Here is a 17,426-nt window from a genome sequence, read left to right on the forward strand (position 1 = left end):
GGGATATATATGAATTCCTCATGGATATGGAACCAGATGTGGTAGTAAATTCAGACTCTTTACAACAGAGTTTAGAAAGGTCAACTTGCTTCCTCCACTGAGCCACACAACTCTGAAACAAGAAGGCAAGAAGAGGAAGAAGCGGAGAAAAAGAGCATGCACTATATTTAGATTTTACACTGATCATGATAAGAGCCTTCAAGTCCTGTATACATCCCCCACACATGTAGCTTCCATATCCAGAGCATGAAGCCCTCCTTGAGCACAGGATGTGTTGCAACCTGAATGTTCTCCTGGAGCTTCTGCACCCAGGCCTCTTTCTCCCTTCCCGGTCTTCATTTCCCTATCGTCCTATGCAAAAGAATTTTAAGTATGCAAAAACCTTTACTATTCGCTGCACCTGGTGCTATGCTTACGGACACAGATCTTGACACAGGAGCAAGATGGCTTAATGCTTGGGATTGGCATTTCAAGAAAAGAGAAGGATGCCACGGTGAAGTCTTATCTGTGAGAGCCCCCTATCAGACACAGTATTTGGAGAGGTGTTCAATATTTGCCCCTTGCTTAAGCCTGCTATTTTTTGTTGTTTCACTGCAGTTCTTCAAATTTGTGGAGCTGTCACTTGTTTCTAGCCACAGTATGGCAGGCCCCGGCCCTAACAATGAACATGCTGATGAATTATCACCTTTTTCTAGGGCTCTCCTCTAGGAGTTCCACATAATTATGTGACCAATTAGCAGATGTGTCTGCTGGCTGGTTTGTTGCCTACTTCTCCACCAGGCAGGAGAGCTTTATTTGGGAACATTCTATCCTGACATGAATAAGTTTGTTTACTTCTGCCAACAGCCCCATATATATGTCTGTTCCCACACTGCATAGAGTTCCACAGCTGAGTTGCTATAATTGCAATTGTGAGTTATTTTTTTATCTAAACTAATATTACTATCTGCCCACAGTCTTCTTGGTATGTTTTTGTTTGTTTGTTGTGTTTTGTTTTTTTAGGAGAGAGGGGCTGAAATATCTCATCTTCATCAATGCAAACTGGCATATAGAGAGGAGATTCAGAAAAAAAGCAATTTGCACATTCAGGGACCTGGGAAATGAAAGTTTGCATTATTCATATTATAAAAATGCTTTTCTCCCACAATAGAACTCCAGAAGTCCTTTACTCAAATCATTTACTCTGATATAAATATTGTGGCTAAAAGTCCTGACCTTTGGCTTATTCTATCATTCAGTTCTCAAAGCTACCTGTTCATTTAATTAATGCTTCATGCCTCAAACACATTTTTTAGCATATGAAAACACTAGGTAGGCTCAAATCCCCAGAGACTTCTGAAACTCAAACAATTCTGAAATCCAAAATCAGTTTATTAGTGATCAATTTTTGCTAAAAACTTGCTACCTTTGTTCCATTCCATTCAGTTCAACAAATGGAATGTGCCATGCCAGGCAGAGGGGGAGACAAAGATGCTCTCAAAGATCTGAAGGTCTCCTGGGGAACACTGGAACACAAACAGATCCTTTCAACCCAATGCCTAAGTGCTTTCTCAGGCCTTTGCACAGGTTGCTATGGGAACACAGAGAGGCAACCTCTTACCTGTTGGCAATTTGGAGGAATTGGAAGATCTGGAGGAAATGGTCACCAGGACTAGGATGTGAGATTTGTGTATGAATTGATCAGGCCAGTGAGGAAGATGGGCATGTGCATTCCAGCAAAGGAATTCACACTTACGTGTGAAGTGTGAGTGAGGAAATGACAGTAGGTCAGAGTTTGAGGTGAACCATAACACATTGCTATGTCAACCATTTTAACCTACAGAAATGGTGGTTTCATGTGGTTCCACCTCATCAGTGGTGGTCAGTTACAGATGACTTTGTATTAATTTCAGGTTGAATAACGTGTGCTTTCTCTTACGTGGGGTAGAAACAAATGAAGAATTTTAAGTAGGTGAGTTTCTTACTCAGATCTGTACTTTAGACAGACCATTGTCACAGGTAAAGAGAGTGGCCAAAACCAGTTGGCTCCCCACCTTCTTTCTGCCTCTCATTTTCTCTCATTGGATGATAGCCCCGGTGAGAGCTAGTGCAGGTCCGAAGTAAGATCCAGATACTAAAGCAGAGGTAATTACAAGATAAAATCTGTCAGACTAGTTACTGATTTCCAGTGGAGAAAAGGAGAGGAGAAGTCTCAGGTTTCTGGTTTGTGTCACCAGAGGGAATTTGGAGCCATTAACTCAAATGAAGCCTGGTTTGGGGTGAAAATAATGAGTTATGTTTTGAATGTATTGATTATGGGCTTCCTGTGGAACATTCCAACAGAGACAGTTATCCAGAAGGAAAATAAATATGGGCATCTAATCCAGGGAGGACTCTGAACTAGAATGAGAAATCTGGGGGCCATCAGGTCTTCAGAGGGCAGGGTGGGAACAGCCAGTACAAAGCATGAGAGTGGCTGACACTACTAAGAAGCATGCAATTTTCAAGGGAACTTTAGAGAGCTGATGTTTTCTTTACTTGCTTTTTAACTGAAGATGCTTTAAAAATAATCTTATTTGTAAATGTGAAAAAGAGCTTCCCTGATGAAACGGAGGTGAGAGCCACAGAACCCCACTTGCCCAGGCTCCCTATTCCTTTTTTCCTTCAGAGAAGAAGCCCCAGAAATCTCCAGGGAACACTTGGGAAATGAGAGATCTGGATCTGGGGTCAGAAAACTGAAACCCACGGGCCACATCCAGCCCACTGCCTGCTTTTGTAAATAAAGTTATATTGGAACACAGCTACGTGCATTCTTTTTCTTATTCTGTGTTCATGCTATAGCAACAGAGTTGAGCTGTGACAAGGACTGTGTAGACCGCAGAGCCTAAAATAATTACCATCTGGCCCTTTACAGAAAAAAGTCCGTGACCCTTGGTCTAGACTAAACCCTTGATTTCAGGAATGAGAAGACTGAGGCCCAGAGAATTTAAATAACATCTGAAAAACTGCTCAGGCTAGAATACATCTTGGGATCCAGCTCCCACTCTCCTTCTCTTTAAAAAAAAAAAAAAAAAAAAAGCAGAATTAGTGATTAATTTGCAAAAGAATGAACTGGTTGCTTTACCCACCCACAATAATTCTCATAAGAGCAGTAAACTAAAAGCTCTTTTCACTGAATTTCCTTTCACTTTGGAGCAAAATACAGTCCTTAGTATTTCGTTGTTGCTATTATCTTAGAAATAAACTCCCTTTATCTATACTACCAATTATTCTATGACAAATTACTCCTGCCTAATTTGATGAACTCAATTTCTTCCCTAGTTGAACATTTTCTGTAAAAATGTGAAGTATCCTCTTTCCTACACTAAGTAAGGCATATTGGAATATTAGGTCTCCAGAGTGGAGTCAGTAGTCGGTATGGTGGTTCACAGAGGTGCAACATCTGCCGTTCCAAGTCGCAGGCACAGGTCCTCATTACCCACCCACCCTGGCCCCCTGTGTGGCTCCTTCCCCTTCCCTAACTCGCCCCTTTCCTGCATCGCTCCTGTAGCCAGACACTGTGTAAGAACTGGGGCCAGGGGCCAGCAAGAGCTAGCACAGAAGAGTGCTGGATCTTCAGAGGTGGAGAGGTGAACGTGAGGAGCAGGGGGCTGGGAGGAAAGCCCAGCAGGTGCAGGCACGGTAGGCCTGCTTTGGGTTCTCCCCGCGCTTCAGTCCTGCTCTCACATTTGGACAGAGAAGAAACACAAGGCAGGAGGCACACATTGCAGAGTTCTACATGTAGTTCAGACAGCACCAACTGGGAAGGGGGAAATTTCCCACGGCTAACCAGCAGGATTGTAATGTAGTCACAGGTCTGGCGATGAAGAGACGTGAATTTGGTCTTGGTTCATCTGCTGATGACAAAGCATTGTTGTATGGCCTCCATTTTCTTCAATCTGTGTCCCGTTTGTCTAGAGCAATAGAATGAATATAGAGACAGTAATAGCAAACACTTATTTGTCATGTTTATTTTAAGAATGGAAAGGGAGAAGTGATCCACCACTAAGAAAAGGGAAGAGGTGTTTTTTTTTTTTTTAAGATTTTATTTATTTATTCTTGAGAGACAGAGAGAGAGAGAGAGAGAGAGAGAGAGGCAGGCAGAGGGAGAAGCAGGTTCCATGCAGGGAGCCTGACGTGGGACTCGATCCCGGGACTCCAGGATCACACCCTGGGCTGAAGGCAGGCGCTCAATTGCTGAGCCACCAGGGCTGCCCGGAAGAGGTTGTTTTTATTTATTTATTTTTATTTATTTATTTATTTTTTAAAAGATTTTATTTATTTATTCATGACGGACAGAGAGAGAGAGACAGGCAGAGGGAGAAGCAGGCCCCATGCAGGGAGCCCGACGAAGGACTCAATCCTGGGACTCCAGTATCATACCCAGGCCCAAGGCGGTGCCAAACCGCTGGGCCATCGGTGCTGCCCAAGAGGTTGTTTTTATAGATAAACAAGAGCAAATAATAATAATAATAATAATAATAATAATAATAATAATATAATAAAATAAAACAAGAGCTATGGTGTTTAAGAATATCAGAATAAAATTTCCATTGTGTTTAGCTAAGACTTTTTCTGGACACATGAGGTGAGGGAGAGAAGTGGGATGGAGGAGCATAGATTAAGGAAGATCTTTACAAGAAAATGAGACAGTTAACCCTGATAAGCTTACCAACCCTCTTGATATACTTCTCTCCACTTGTTTTGTAAACCATCAGCTCCACTTCATACAGTTAGCCATGTTATTTCAAGTATAATGAAGAAAAGCATATGTAGGGCTAAATTTGTACCTGAAGGGTAAATATTTTAGGATTATGCATTTATTTATCAAATATTTATATAGCTGCTTAACTATTGCCAAGAACTATTGTAATAGCTTCATAAATATTAACTCCTTCTTAAATAGTTATGGACTACATCAGAGAAAGAACTGAATATGAAGTTAGAAAAGTTGGTACAGAAAAAAAGAGGAAAACATTATTAGAAGCAAGATCGGGAGGGGAGAATGCAAACAATACAGCGACAACTGGTATTTTATTTTACTCTATCTTGCTTCTACAGAACAACTTCTGTCCTGAACATTTTGTTGCTTCACTTAGAGTATTTCTGTGAGAATCCCATGCTAGCTCAGCTAGCAAGGACACTTTATCTCCCCCAGGGGACATTCACATCAATGATCAATTTTCCTCCCTGCTGGGATTGATTGTTTTATTTATTTATTTATTTATTTGTTTATTTATTTATTTATTTTCCTGCTGGGATTTAAAAGAAAAAAATTGCTTAAATTTATATCTTGCTTTTGAAGTTATTCTAGGTACACCTTTTACAGATTTGTATTTAAATATGTAAATTGCAATACCAAAAAATTATTTAACTACAATATTTGTATACTTCCAATTACCAAGAAACTTCCTTAAGTATCTGACAGCCATTTCCTATAACTGCAGTATCCTCACATTTTTACTATTTTCCTTTCACCTATTAGAATCCTCTCTTTCTTTTTTTTTTTTAAGATTTAATTTATTTATTCATGAGAGACAGAGAGAGAGAGAGAGAGAGGCAGAGATACAGGCAGAGGGAGAAACAGGCTCCCCACAGGGAGCTGGATGCGGGACTCAATCCTAGGACCCTGGGATCATGCCCTGAGCCAAAGGTAGACGCTCAACCACTGAGCCACCCATGCACCCCTAGAATCTTCTTTTTCAAGAATGTGTCCTATCCTTCTAATTAGCTCTTCTAGATCTTTACATGTCTCTGACTTACACATTTCCGCTGGCTCAATAACCTCGTCCACACAAATGTGGTTGTGTATGTTTCCTTTCATCCTTCAATTCACGAAGTTTTATTCAAAGAATTCAGAGACCCCATAAAACTGTCTTCCTTCCTGCCTCCTCAGCCTTTGTCAGAAGTTTGCTATTGGCCCTTAGTGCTTCACTGCCTATGGCCAGCAGGGGGCTATATGGGTTTATCATGTGTCACCACTGCTGTCTGAATCCATCTATTCCCTGAGCTCATGCTTCATCCTCAAGTCCACTCCTTTCTAAAGATCTTCTTTATTTCTTTATATTATATGAACAGGTGTGTCGATTTCCTTTCATCCATTTATCTGGCAAACACCATGTGTGTTGAATTTCTAGTATGCGCCAGACACAGTGTGTTACCTCTACATATCCAATGATGAACAAAACAGACATCATCCCAGTTCTCATGAAATAAGAGGGAAGTAAACAAATATTACTTTGATTGTGCTAGATGCCAGGAAGGAAATAATCAAGGATCACTGAGGAAAATAAAAGAGCAAGGACCTGTTTAGAGTGGTCAAGAAAGGCTTCTTTAGTGACATGTCATTTTAGCTGTGATCCTAAAGACCTTTTAATGATATATTTCCCTAATTTTCTCTTTTGAAACTTTTACCCTTGTCCTTCAGCCATCTCCTAGCATCCTTTTACAGAGGTCCTTTTCTCCGTTAGCAAAACTAGATTAACACACACTTCCTGCACCTTTTTTGAGACTCATCCAATTTATTGGTAATTGATTCTGGTATGTGTCTTGCGTTACTTTGGTGGGCCCTGTGGCCTGGCCTGTGTGTACCATTTACAGTGTTTCCCTATGCGGACTGTGGCTGACCCAGGCCATCTTTGGATGTCAACTATTATGACACTGGCTGCTTCATTTTTGACCAGTAATTAAACTTCTACCTGCATTGTTTTCCTTCTCTCCTCACTTTTCCTGTTTCCAAAGTAGTCCCTTAAAGAACTCTACCTTCAAAAATCTAGCTACACAAAACACTACATACACACAAAAGCATGAATGAGCATGTAAACACATACTAGTGGTTATCCCTGGAGAGTACATGTAGTGGTTTTCTGTGGCTGTTGTAACAAATCATCACATACACACAGTGACTCAAAACAACACTAATCCATCATCTCACAGTTCTGTAGTTCAGAAGTCCAAAAGGAGTCTCATTGAGCTGAAATCAAGATGATATTTAGAAAAAAGAATCAGAATTTTCTTCATTGACCTTGCCTCATATAATAATAAGAGTTTAGATTTGTGTGGTACTTATTATATTCCAGACACTGTTCTGAACACTTTACATATATTAAGCTAACTCATTTACTATACACTTTTTAATGAGATAGCCATTATAAGGTTATCCTTATAACCATTTTAAAGATTGAAATAGGCATAGAGGAAGAAACTGAGACCTAGTAGAGTTAAGTAACTTACCAAAGGCCACATAGCTAACAAGAGATGGGGCTGAAATTCAAACTCCAGAGTCCAGAATCCATCTTCTGGTATATTCTTATATTGTCAGTCTTATTTTTCTATCTTCTTGTTCCAACATTTTTTCTTAATTTGCCATATTTTTTCATCTCTTATTCCTTTTGCCCAAACCTTTTTTTTGAGAATCTAATTTCTTCTATTAGCGTAGCAAGATCAGAAAAAGGAAGTACAGCATCTCTCATAACCTCTATTCTTCCAGGTACATAAGAGCCAGGAATACTACTGATGATTACTCTTTTTTGGATTATTACCGACTGTTCACTGCTGTGTTCTTCAATCCTCTATTTATGCAAGTTGATTCTAAGTATTTGGTTTCCTTTCACTTTTTTTTTTTATTATTTCTGATGGTGTTTGAATGCTTTCTGCAACATAGTTAGATCCTGTTCTATCACAATCAAGACAAATGTTATACTCTAAAATCAAATTCTCTTTTACATTTATTTTAGAAAAGAAGAAGGGAAACTAATGTATATTGATTGGCTCTTAAGCCAGGAAAGAGGAAATGCTTTTTCAAATGTTTATTTAACGTTCACAATAGAGCTGTGAGGCATGTGGTACCACACTATTTTACAACTGAGAAATGAAACGTTAGAGAATAATTGTATCTATAAATCATTGATGGCTTGCTTTGATCCACCATCTGTTTTCATGCATTATCTCATTCAATCCTCAGAACCAAACAAGGTCGTATTTTTTATCTCATCTATAGATGAGGAAACTGAGGCCTAAGGGGGTTAAATAAATTCCCGCAAATCATCAGGAAAACATGGTTTATCTGACTTTAAGAGCTATTATCTTTTCTCATTACCACACTCAGATCTTGGCTCCAGCTTCTGTTGGAGAATCTGTTATTCTTATGTTTTTCAATCTTACTCTTTAGGAATTTCTATAAAGTGAGGTAAATTCAAATGCCCACAGAACCCAAACAGGTAACAAGAAGGAGCAAGACAAACCATGTGTCAGGAATGCAATGATGTGAGCTAAATGGAAACAATAACTGATCCTAGACCCTAATATCCCCAGGGGCACATGAACAGAACTGATTATGAGGCTGCATCCATGCACAAAATAAAGACTGGGAAGTCCCACACCCAAGAGTGATTGAGACCAACTGGCTGTGGGCTCAGGGGCTTGGAGCCTTGGTATAACATTTTCATGTGGGAATGCCATCCCATGTTCCAGACCTCTAGATTTTTTAAGACAAGATAGAAAGTTATACTTTTAAATTATAGTCCCTAGTTTTTCAATGATGGCAATTAATTTAGCTTTTTGTTCTTGGGCCTCCAGTTTGGGGCCTCTGATCTAAGTGGTGTCTTATGCCTTCTTGTCCACTTGATCTTTACTTTTCTCCACCTTTTCCATAATATCATAGAATTTCTTTTCCTTATAACCTATGTCACTTTTTTATAAAAGATTATTTATTTATTTATTCATGAGATACAGAGTGTGAAGGAGAGGCAGAGACATAGGCCAAGGGAAAAGCAGGCTCCCTGCAAGCAGCCCGACGCTGGACTCGATCCTGGATCCTGGGATCCCCAGGACATCTTTATTACATAACTGAAAGTTTATACCTCTTAATCCCCTTTACCTATTTTACCCACCCCTCCATCCTCTCTCCTCCAGCTGCTACCTGTTTGTACAAGGCATTTATTAGTCTGTTTCTGTTTCATTTTGTTTGTTCATTTGTTTTTTTTTTAGATTTCACAGATAAGTGAAAGAATATTGTATTTGTCTCTTTCTTTCCTATTTACTTCACTTAACAATAGCCTTTACGTCCATCCTTGTTTTCCTAAACAGTTAAGATTTTTATGGTTGAGTACTAGCATTGTGCGTCTGTACACATACATTTACCTATCAATGGAAACAGGTTGTTTCCATATGTTGGCTATTGTAAGTAGTGCAAGAAACATAGGGGTGCATTTATCTTCTTGAATTAATGTTTTTATTTTCTTCAGGTAAATATTCACAAGTGGAATTGTGGATCATATGGTATTTCTATTTTTAATTTTTTTGGGGAAACTCCATACTATTTTTCACAGTGGCTGCACCAACTTACATTCCCACCAAAAGTGCACAAGAGTTTCCTTTTTTCCACATGTTCACCAACATTTTTTTGTTTTTTGTCTTTTTGACACTAGCCATTCTGACTGGGGTGAGGTGATATCTCATTGTGGGTTTGACTTGCATTTTCTTGATGATTACTGATGTTGATCATTCCATGTGTCTGTTGTCCATCCATGTGTCTTTTTTGGAAAAATGTCTGTTCAGGTTCTCTCCTCATTTTGTAGTTGGATATTTCCTTTTTGGTGTTGAGTTGAATGCATTCTTTATACATTGTGGATATTAATCCCTTATCAGATATATCATTGGAAATTTTCTTCCATTCAGTATGTTGCCTTTTAGTTTTATTGGCCATGCAAAAATTTTTCAGTTTGAGGTAGTGTCAATTGTTTATTTGTTTTTTGTTTTTATTTTTGTTGCCCTTGCTTGAGGAAACAGATCCAAAAACATATTACTAAGATGTCCAAGAGTTCACTGACTGTTTCCTTTTAGGAGTTTAATAGTTTCAGGCCTTACATGTCAGTCTTTAATCCATTTTGAGTTGGTTTTTGTATATGGGATAAGAAATAGTTTAGTTTTATTCTTTTGCATATAGCTGCCCAGTTTTCCCAGCACCATTATTGAAGAGACTGCCTTTTCCCCACTGTATATTCTTGCCCTTTTTGTTGTAGATTAATTGACCATATATGCATGGGCCTATTTCTGGGCTCTCTATCCTGTTCCATCAATTTATGTGTCTGTTTTTGTGTCAGTACATAGTGTTTTATTGTATATCCTGAAATCTGTGAGTATGATACCTCCATACCTCTGTTCTTTTTTCTCAAGATTGCTTTGGCTGTTCAAGGTCTTTTGCAGTTCTATAAGAATTTTAAGATTATTTGTTCTAGTTTTATTTTTTTTTTAATGCCATTCGGTTGCACTGAACTTGTAGATTGTTTTGGCAGTGTGGACATTTTAACAATATTTATCCTTCTAATCCATGAGCCAGCATACCTTGCCATTTATGCATGTCTTCTTCAATTTCTTTCATCAGTGTCTCATGATTTTCAGAGTACAGGTCTCTCGTCTCATTGGTTAGATTTATTCCTAGGTATTTTATTCTTTTTGATGCAATTACAAGTGGGATTATTTTTTTCTTAATTTCTTTTTCTGATGGTTTGTTATTAGTGTATGAAACCCAACACATTTCTGTATATTAATTTGTAACCTATAACTTTACTGAATTTATTTATTAGTTTCAATAATTTTTTGGTAGACTTTTTAGGATTTTCCTTATTTGTTTCATGTCATCTGCAACTAGCAACAGTTTTAATTCTTTCTTACCAATTTGGATGCCTTTTGTTTATTTTTCTTGTCTGATTGGTATGGCTAGAACTTCCAGTACTATGGTAAATAAAAGTGGCAAAAGTGGGCATACTTGTCTTGTTCCTGATCTTAGAGGGAAAGCTTTTAGCTTTTCATCATGGAGTTTAATGTTAGCTGTGAGTTTGTCATATATGGCCTTTACTATGTCAAGGTGTGTTTCTCCTATATCCACTTTAAGAGTTTTTTTCATAAATGGATACTGAATTTTGTCCATTACTTTACCTGTATCTCTTGAGATGATCATATAGTCATTCCTATTTTTTAATATTAATTAACATTTGTTTAATTACGTTTAATAATTTAATTACCTTTATTAATAGGTAATATGACTTTTAGTACACAGGTAGAAGACAGCCAAGAGGGGTTTGAAACAATTCTTTCCTCAGGGCCCTCAGAAGAAACCAAACCTGCTGTCATCTTAATTTCAGACTTCTAGCTTCCAGAACTGTGAGAAAATAAGTTTCTGTTATGTAGGCCTCTCAGCATGTGGCACTTTGTCATGGCAACCAAGAGAGAGTATGAAATCCTCCTTCATTCTATGTTCAACCCAGCAGCCAGAGTGACCCTGTTAAGACCTAAGTCAAATCACACCTCTTCTCTGTGAAGACTCCCTAAAGCCAAAGTCCTTCCACCACCATGCAGTGACCTATTCTCCTCTTCTGCCTTCCCAACCCCCTCTCCCACAAAGCTGCCCTCACTCTTTCTGCTTTGGCCACTGCAGCCTTTTTCTGTCCCCCAATCACAAGGCACTGGCTCTACCTCAGGGTCTTTTCACAGCTGGCCTTCTGCCAAATGTTCTTCCCAGGATTCTTCCCAGCACTGGTTCCCTCTCCTCACTTCTTTCAGGCTTTTCCTCAGGTAGAATTTTTTGAGTGAGGCCTTTTCTGTCCATTTAATCTGAAATTGCAATCCCTCCTACACACACACACACACACTCCACTATACCCTTGCCTGAAATCTTCTTCTCCTTAGTCCCCATTACTATCTAACATAGGGTATATTTCATTTCTCTTTTAATATAGTCTATCACCCTACTCAAATGCAAATTCCACAGGGGCAAGGATTTTTGACTGTTTTATTCACTCCTTTGTGTACTGGGCCTAACACATAATTTTTTTTTTTAATTTTTTATTTATTTATGATAGTCACAGAGAGAGAGAGAGCGCGCGGCAGAGACACAGGCAGAGGGAGGAACAGGCTCCATGCACCGGGAGCCCGATGTGGGATTCGATCCCGGGTCTCCAGGATCGCGCCCTGGGCCAAAGGCAGGCGCCAAACCGCTGCGCCACCCAGGGATCCCCTAACACATAATTGATACCCAATAAATAGTTCTTGAATGAATGATTCAATAATAAGGAATTAGTGAATAAGAAATTCTTTACACCAATTGGAAGTCTTCCTTCTTCCTAATTGAAAAGCCTTGGTGATGTTATCAACTTCATCCTTCCCTTTTACAACACACTATAATGCAAAACTTTGGTGGTTTTACTGGTGCTATTAACTTACACACCACATGTAACCATGGCATAATGTGGTTTAAAATCCCTAATAGGGCAGCCCTGGTGGCTCAGAGGTTTAGTGCTGCCTTCAGCCCAGGGCCTGATCCTGGAGACCCAGGATCGAGTCCCATGTTGGGTTCCCTCATGGAGCCTGCTTCTCCCTCTGCCTGTGTCTCTGCCTCTCTCTCTCTCATTAATAAATAAATAAAATCTTTTAAAAAAAATAAAATAAAATCCCTAATAAATTTTGAAAGAGAATGAGAAGTCTTTTTTAGTCATAACTATCAATGAGTCTTTTCACCATCTTTTTCCCCTGATAAAATAAATCTAATAAATCTAAAATAAAGCTAATTTCGTTCCTGTTCCAAAGTTCCTCTCACACCCATTTGCAAGGTATCCTTTCTACTATTCCAAGCATCCTTCTTACTTCATAGAATTTGAATTGCTACAATCATATCCCTCCATTTTCTCTCTATGAAATTAATAATCAAAATTCTCAGTGCCTTTTTGCAGTAAATGTACAATATCTGCTTTCCTAGTAAAGCTATAGATTTCTACTTTCTACATGAAAAACAGATTCTGAGCAATATTAAAACCATTCTAGCCATAATAGGATGCTAAACAATAATAGATTTCTTAATTTTCAGAGATTGAACCATATTCTAAACCTGACAAAAGAAAGACTTATAAACCCTGTGTTTTTCAAAATATGGCCTGGAAAAGTTTGGGAGTGATTTTAAGCATCCAATGGGGCAAACTGTAGCTTCCAACTTCTCTGTCTCCAGTAAGCCCCTGAGCTATTAATCTTGTCATTCTTTTGAACAGGACTGCTGCTTTCCTGTCCGCCATGTGACTTACAAGATTAGAGGCAAGATTACATGCCTTCCTTAAAGTCCCTTCCATCAGGATTCTATGAATTTTGCTCATGCTGGGTAAGGAGCTGACCACAAAATACTTCAACTGTCATTGGTGTAAGATTCTTGGTTGGAATATTTTTGGAGTTAAAAGACCTATATTTTTAAGCAGCAATTCAGTCTGCTTTTTAGTTTCTAAAAGATTTCTAGGAATCAAGGTTATAAAGAGACTGCCCTAACAGTTGAAGCTTCAATTACATTTTATTCTTTGACTTGATTTCAATGGCTTCCAAAAAGTATTTGCCAAGTGAGGTCATGGTGGGAGGCAAAAGAGATGCATAATGTCAGTCCTAAAAATGCTTGCCTTCTGGCAGAGAAGATCAAATTAACATCTTTAAAACAGTGAGAAACCAAAAAATGCAAATTGGGTAGTACTAATCAGAAGTGCAGGAGTAGTTCAGAGAAAGGAGAAGAGAGGGACTTATAGATAGAAGTCAGGAAAGGTCTCAGGAATGAGGCAGGATATCAGATCAAAATTTAGGGGAGAATAGGATAAGGGTTGAAAGAATAGGCAAGGGTATACTGTATCAAGAGAAATAGCATAAGCGAAAGCATGGATATCTTTCCTGAGGAATTCTAAGTGGAGGATAAAAATCTTCAGCCTCCAGGCTTTTCCTCCCTTCCTCCAAAATGCACAATCACCTGGCTACTATGGGGTTTTGAAAGCACCCCATAACTGAAGCCCATGTGTATCAGGTGAGAAAGCATGTGGAAGTCTCTTCTTGGAATAATAAGTGAGTCGTCTCTTAGTTTCTCCACTACATTTTGAAGAATATAAGTGAGCAAATGTCAGATTCAAATAGTTCTCTCAAGAAGGATAATTTTAGTTGACCGTTTGGGACTGGAAGCCTGTCTGGGCACGTACAAGCACAGATATCAGTTACCTTTAGTTACTGAGGAGGAGCAGGTGTCTAAACAAAGCTGCTGCTAGCCAAACTGATTTAAAATGACACTGTGCTCCTCCACAGCCACAGGGATTAGTGAGCATGCAGCAGGCCCAAGATCACCTTTTACAGATGGCTTTTGAGGACACCTGCACTTAATTAACTGTCACAGTCAATGGCTACATCTGAACCTGGCATTTTGTTCTGAAAGACTTGTGAAGTTATAACAGCATAATACTGTCAGGATTAAACCTGGAGAAAGTGACTCTAGGCTGTTTGACCCAGGCTCAGTGTCTTCTGGAATGTTCCTGAGTCTCTTTGAGTTCCCATTTAACTTTAAGTAAGTTAGGTGAAGATGTAACTTATTATTCTTTCTTATTTCTGTGCTACTACTTTTCCTATTTGCCAGAACATGTTTACTGAGCACTTACTCTGTGCAAGGCTCTCAGCCAAATGTTTGAGCAAAGAAGGGAAACACAGAGATGATGAGAAAATTCATGTCTTCCAACAGTGTGAAACCTCTTTTGGTAGCTCAGTGGGGTAGAGTAAGTCTGAAGCCATAGAACATGGTACAGAATATTCCAAGGGGAGGGAGGGCAGGGAGTGATTAATTTGGGGGGAAAGTTTCTACAATGACTCCTCAGAGTTAGTTTTTAATTTATGTTTTGCAGAATAGACCATATCCTAATTGGGGTAATTGCATGATAATAGGAATGGAAACAGAAGCACAAAATATGAAAATGCATGATGTATTTGAAAAATACATCTGGAGCCTAGTGTTGTTGGAGGGGATATAATGAAAACTATGTGTTATTTTAAATTTATTTATTTATTTATTTATTTATTTATTTATTTATTTAGAGAGCCCATGTTTGGTGGGGGGGGGGGGGAGGATAGAGAGAGAGAGAGAGAATCTTAAGCTGGCCCCAGGCTGGACATGGGGGATTTGATCTCATGACCCTGAAATCATGACCTGAGACAAAATCAAGAGTCAGGCTTTTAACTGACTGAGACACCCAAATGCCCTCAAAAATATGTTTTAAAAGGTTGGTTGAAGCCAGATGATGGGGAAGTTGAATGCCAGGCTAAGAAAATACAATTTTTTTTTCTATATACAAATGACAATTACTGAAAGTTTTGAGCAAGAAGATATAGCACGACTGTATGTAAATATTAGTATGTGAAGGATGGCAGAATATGCCACTCCAAAATATACTGTTTTGGCATAAGGACTATTATGAGTGGAAGACAATTGAGAAGAAGCAAGGATAAGAATAGCTCCCTGCCTCCCCATATTTATCTAAAAGCAGAACATAAATCTGTAAAGGTGTCCCCTGCCCCTCTCTACCAGAAAGGACAGAAGTTAATCACCAGAGACAACTCTAGCCTTTCACTGGCCCAGAGGAATCTACGTAACAAACCTTGCTAAAACTAGCCCTCAGGTACCATTACTTTCCCCATATATTTGCCTTCCCACAATTTGCCACTCCTAGAGACTCAAAGTCTTTTTCCTCTGTCTTGTCACTTCTCCAAAAAATTATCCTTTTGTAAAGCTTTATAAGCCCAAGTTCTAACCATCATTTTGAGTTACCACTGGATGCTCCCATGTGCATGCACAATGCATTTGTTAATAGACTTCTGTTTGTTTTTTCTTTTATTGATCTGCTTTTTTGTCAGCCCAATTTATGAGGCTCCAGCCAAAAAACCTAAGATGGGTAGAAAGAAAATAATTTTCCCCTCCCCTGCCTGTGCTACCAGGGACATGATGGATGGATTCAAGATTAAAAAGGCCAGTAAGGACCAGTCATCACCATATTTCTAAAACGAGATGACAGAGGCCTGACCTGGTCCAGAGACAGTGAGAATGGCCACAAGGGACAGATTCAGTACACAGGCTGAGGTACAGGGAAGAATAGAGGTTGGCTCCAAATATAGCTTTAGTTGGTGTTCACATGTCATCTTCTACCACACTTTCTCTGAATATCCATCTCATGGACTAGGATGTCAAGCTATTTCTATTCACAAAGAAACTTTAACTTATGGACCTTCTAGGTCTTCTAGATCTTCCCAGATCACAATTAACTATAAGTGGACTAAGGCTGGGAAAGGATCTAACTTCAAATCCTAGCTGGGAAGATAGAGATACTTTCAAACTGGAAAGAGGAAACAGCAAGAACCAGTTTGTGAAGAAGGAGACCAGGGACACATTTGATTTCAGCTGCCTGGTGGGCATTATTGTAGAGATGGCCCCATGGAAATTAGGAATGCTCACTTGGTGTTCTCTCATAGCATTTGACAGAGGTGATGACTGCTGTCTCAGGTATTTGTGAACATTCAGGGTAATCTTTTGTTTGTTTCTCTTCATTTGTTTCTTTGGAAATTAACTATTGCAGGAACATTCTAATGAATCTTCCACATTGAAGACAAGATGGAAAATACTCTCAGAGACTGAATCTTTCTAGAAAACTTCATCAGTGTTGAGATTAACACTACAGGAAATCTTGTAACAGACCTATAAAGGCCACATCTTGTCTTTTAAGAGGGATAACAGGCTTTGACCTGATGGCACAGGATGAAGATAATTTATTTTACTTTTATATACATAAAATTGCTTATTTATATGAACAATTGCCTTTGATCTATTACAACAGCTTATGCCTTCCTGAATTCAACCCTAGGACATCCTCTTTCCCAAAGATTCTGAAGAGGGGGGAATTCCCACAAGGGCACACCTTTGCACTGGGCAGCCTGCATGCCTTGCCTCAGGAACAGAAGGGACAGCCCCCTCTTTGTCCAAAATGCTTATTCAGGAGTAACTGGATATTAAACAGTTAGATGGAAAATGTGTTGCAGAGTTTCCAATTCCTCTGAAAGTAAATCTAATGCCCATATTAAAGCCTTCGTTAGTTGAAAACTTTAAAAAGATTCAGATCATTGGAATTGATATGTTTAATTGTTCTTGCCTAACATCTAGATCATCTTGAACAATTTAGGTTATAACATTTGCTTTTACTGCCTCTTAAACACTTGTGAAACATAATTTTTTAAAAGATATTGTTTAGGGATCCCTGGGTGGCGCAGCGGTTTAGCGCCTGCCTTTGGCCCAGGGCGCGATCCTGGAGACCTGGGATCGAATCCCATGTTGGGCTCCCAGTGCATGGAGCCTGCTTCTCCCTCTGCCTATGTCTCTGCCTCTCTCTCTCTCTCTGTGTGACTGTCATAAATAAATAAAAATTTAAAAAAAAAAGACCTTTAAAAAGATATTGTTTATTTATTTATTTGTTTGTTTGTTTATTTATTTATGAGAGATTAGAGATAGAGAGAGAGCACACCAGTGGGAGGGGCAAAGGGAGAGGGAGAGTTCCAAGCAGACTCGGCACTGGGTACAGAACCTG

The 17,426-nt window shown here is 39.0% G+C and overlaps 2 long non-coding RNA genes across 3 annotated transcripts in view; both read left to right on the plus strand.

Annotated features, from left to right (window-relative positions):
* LOC112644788 (uncharacterized) overlaps positions 1-16,915 on the plus strand; it is a 62,972-nt gene extending 46,057 nt beyond the window's left edge. The window contains exons 6-7 of the long non-coding RNA XR_003126754.3: positions 13,059-13,165; positions 16,425-16,915. This is a non-coding gene — a long non-coding RNA (uncharacterized LOC112644788). The remainder of the gene's footprint in view (positions 1-13,058; positions 13,166-16,424) is intronic.
* LOC112644787 (uncharacterized) lies at positions 1,518-2,773 on the plus strand. 2 transcript variants are annotated; one of them, XR_003126752.3, is made up of 3 exons: positions 1,518-1,779; positions 1,893-1,951; positions 2,648-2,773. It is a non-coding gene; the product is annotated as an uncharacterized LOC112644787 (long non-coding RNA). The 2 variants fall into 2 exon arrangements; XR_003126753.3 differs by having other exon boundaries at positions 1,518-1,658.
* Positions 16,916-17,426: the final 511 nt, after the last annotated feature.

This window comes from Canis lupus, chromosome 32 (genome assembly GCF_003254725.2).
Source record: "Canis lupus dingo isolate Sandy chromosome 32, ASM325472v2, whole genome shotgun sequence".
Classification (NCBI taxonomy): Eukaryota; Metazoa; Chordata; class Mammalia; order Carnivora; family Canidae; genus Canis; species Canis lupus.